The sequence below is a fragment of the Lissotriton vulgaris genome, chromosome 5 (genome assembly GCF_964263255.1).
Source record: "Lissotriton vulgaris chromosome 5, aLisVul1.2, whole genome shotgun sequence".
Classification (NCBI taxonomy): domain Eukaryota; kingdom Metazoa; phylum Chordata; class Amphibia; order Caudata; family Salamandridae; genus Lissotriton; species Lissotriton vulgaris.
In genome coordinates this window covers 61,373,116-61,376,285 of record NC_141693.1, presented here as the reverse complement: position 1 = coordinate 61,376,285, position 3,170 = coordinate 61,373,116, and the positions used below count along the sequence as shown (strand labels likewise).

At 45.6% G+C, this 3,170-nt stretch overlaps 1 pseudogene; it reads left to right on the top strand.

Moving 5' to 3' along the window:
* The first annotated feature begins 769 nt into the window (after positions 1-769).
* LOC147710162 (E3 ubiquitin-protein ligase TRIM39 pseudogene) lies at positions 770-1,413 on the top strand (annotated as a pseudogene).
* The last annotated feature ends 1,757 nt before the right edge of the window (positions 1,414-3,170 follow it).

The following is a 3,170-nucleotide window of genomic DNA, read 5'->3' as shown; positions in this document are numbered from 1 at the left end:
TGGAGCAAACGCCACCCCGGTGTGCACTTCTCAAATGAGCCCATTAGTGCGAGATGGGGTGGGGCAGGGTTGTTGTATATGCACCTCTCTGAGTTTGGACTTGATGTCGCATACCGGATTCTTTCTATCATCTATCTGCAAACATACCCTCAGTGTATTAGTGGGTGATGAAATGAGAGATGTCAACTGGGATGGGAGATATTCCCAATACTGGGGACCAACCGAAAAGGGCGGTGCATCCAAACTCAGCATGTTACTGAAACTCTAATGTGTTGTGGCGTCTGGTTAGCCGCGCATCCACGCTGGCTCCGTGGGTGGCATTTGTAGGATTATTGTGTATGGGGGAGCCTATCGGTGACCAGGTTAAAATGCACGTAGCAGGCTTGTAATCCACGTGCCTTGTTGTGATATGTAAGTAAAGCAGTCACTGGATTCTTTAAAAATAAAACACATTTCCTCTCGATTTCCCCCTGTACTATTTTGCTGGTAGTTTGAACCTCTGCTATAATTGAAGGAAATCCCCTTCTTGTTCAATCAATCAATCAATCAATCAAATAAACTTTATTCGGTTTCCCAAAAGTAAACTATAAAAGGTACCCCCCTTCTTGTTTTGTTGTAGCCTCTGCTTGCGTGGGTTTCATTTTTTCTCTCTAGCGCTCTGTGCTCCTTCCAGATGTGGTGTAAATTAATCATATGTAAAACAGAAGCAGTAATTACAGCCTTTATTTGTGTCATTAGATCTCTAATTGTGAATCTCTTCTCTGCAGTGATGGTGACTCTGGATCCTGACACGGCTCATCCTCGGCTCCTCCTGTCCGAGGGGGGGAGACGAGTGAGAGGGACGGGCACAGTATGGACCCTCCCGGACACCCCCAAGAGATTCACCCACTGGGGCTGTGTGCTGGGGAGCGAGGGGTTCACCTCCGGCAGACATTACTGGGAGGTGCAGCTGCTGCAGGAGGGGGGGGGGGGTGGCATGTGGGGGTCGCAGCGGAGTCTGTGAACAGAAAGGGCTTCTTCACACGGTCACCTGAGGGGGGAGTCTGGGCTGTGCAGCGGTGGGGGGATCAGTACACGGCTCTCACCTCCCCTGCAACCCCTCTGACCCCTCGTGAGAAGCCCCTGAAGCTGGGGGTGTATCTGGACTACGAGGGGGGGTGGCTGTCCCCGTACAATGCTGACTCCATGGAGCTTCTCTACTCCTTCCCGCAGGCCCCCTTCACACAGAGGCTCTTCCCGTACTTCTGTCTCTATCAAGGAGCGGAGCTGAGGCTGGTGTGAGAGTGACCCCCCCTCTCCCCCCCAACTGTCATCTACAGTTCAAAGAATCTTCAAACACCAACATTCCAAAGAATCTTCTTCACAACGACCCTCCCACATGTTGCCATGACACCCAGAAGCCTCACGTGAAACTGACTGCTACGTATCTCTTTTCCTTGTACATTTTTTAAAACAAGGGCAGGAAATGTTTTCTGTGTGAATTATGCAGCAGACATCATGTAACATATGATAAAGTCTTTGTAAAATTCAATAAAGAGTATTTCTTTCACACGCGGAGCTTTGACATTAATATGCACATTATAGCGCTGCGCTGAGAAGTACTTATTGAAAGTGATTGTTTTTAAACATGACGTTAGAAACCATTCCTGCCCCGCCCAACAACAGGGATATTATTAATGACCTCAGACGCAAGACAGTTGTCACGTGAACCCTGTATGTAACTCGGATTCAGGGAGGCTTTAGGACAGTGCGACCGGTGCAGCCGCACCTGCGCTAATCTGGGAGCGGTGATATGTGCAGAAATAACTTTGGGTTTTAAAAGCACCTGCTGCTTCCTTGTGTGTCCAGAAGGTTTCAGGCAACAATAAAAATGTCAAGATGACACAGGTGAATAATGTTTCTGCTGGAGAGAGATCGAAGTTTTGTCTTGTCACAGTTTCAAGTCATCCTTAAGTAGCGCAGAGGGTTAATATGCCGGCTGCAAAGAACGTGTACATGCAGAACGTTAATCCTCATTGGTTTGTGTAACATTTCCTATAGACTGATTTACACATATAAGATTCATTGCCTCTGTTAATGTGTTTTTTTTTTATTTCAAATCATTTTTATTGAGAATTTAGGATAAAACAAAGGAAAAACATTACAGAAAAAGCTTCAATTACATAGATGGATTGATACATGTTATTAAATGACATTTACACGTAAGGAAAAGAAACATGAGAAAAGAGGACCAAATACATGGCATCCAAGCTAGCAACAATAGGATCGTTCAGTGCGATCAGATGCGAAGATATACCTGCAGTGAACCATACAAGAGTGAACACAGTCACACCCGTTGCTTCACGGGGGTCATATTGAAAACATTTGGCATCGAGAGATTTCCATAGCTTCTTATTCGAGGGACGCCAAGTGGCCGATTGCAACGCTGGGTTGTCAGCCCCTCTCAAGAAGGAGAGCCACTCCCGCCATATTGCAAAAGTAACCTCCGACGAGCTTTTCCACTTACACAAGATAACCTTGCAAGCCAATGTTAGCATCAGATCAAGAAGTTGGCGGTCATGAATGTCATGAAGCTGTGTATCTAGTGCTCCTAAAATAACATAAATAAATTCCCTTGTGGGATTGATGTGAAAGGTTTGGTGAATATAATCAAAAGTCCTATCCCAGAATGTCTGTAATATAGGGCAGAGAAAAAGCATGTGTGCGAAGTCCCCTACCCCTGTTTGGCAGTTCCAACAAATAGGTGTATCTCTCAGATGACATTTAAAAAGTCTCTGTGGAGTCCAGAACGTCCTGTTCAGCAACATATATTTTGTCTGACAGAGAATTGGGGACACTTTGTTAGTTAAGGCGGTTTCATGAATTATGTCCCAATCTAACACTATCCCCGTCGTGTTGGGTTCTGATTCCCATTTACCTTTCGCCTTTTTATGGGATTTCCCGGGTAAAGGTAGGAGTAGTTTGTAGACTCTAGATACAAAGTGGCCAACGCGAGTAAAGTGTGGAAGATGTGTCACAAGCCAAGGTGTGTCGGAGGAGAGATTACGTTTTGAGATGATAGACTTCAGTTTCAGGAACTGGTAGAAGTCCATGGGGGACAGGTCATATGAAGTCTGTAATTTCGAGAAGGGAATGGGTTGCGTTCCCTCGTAAAGATCTTTAACTATATT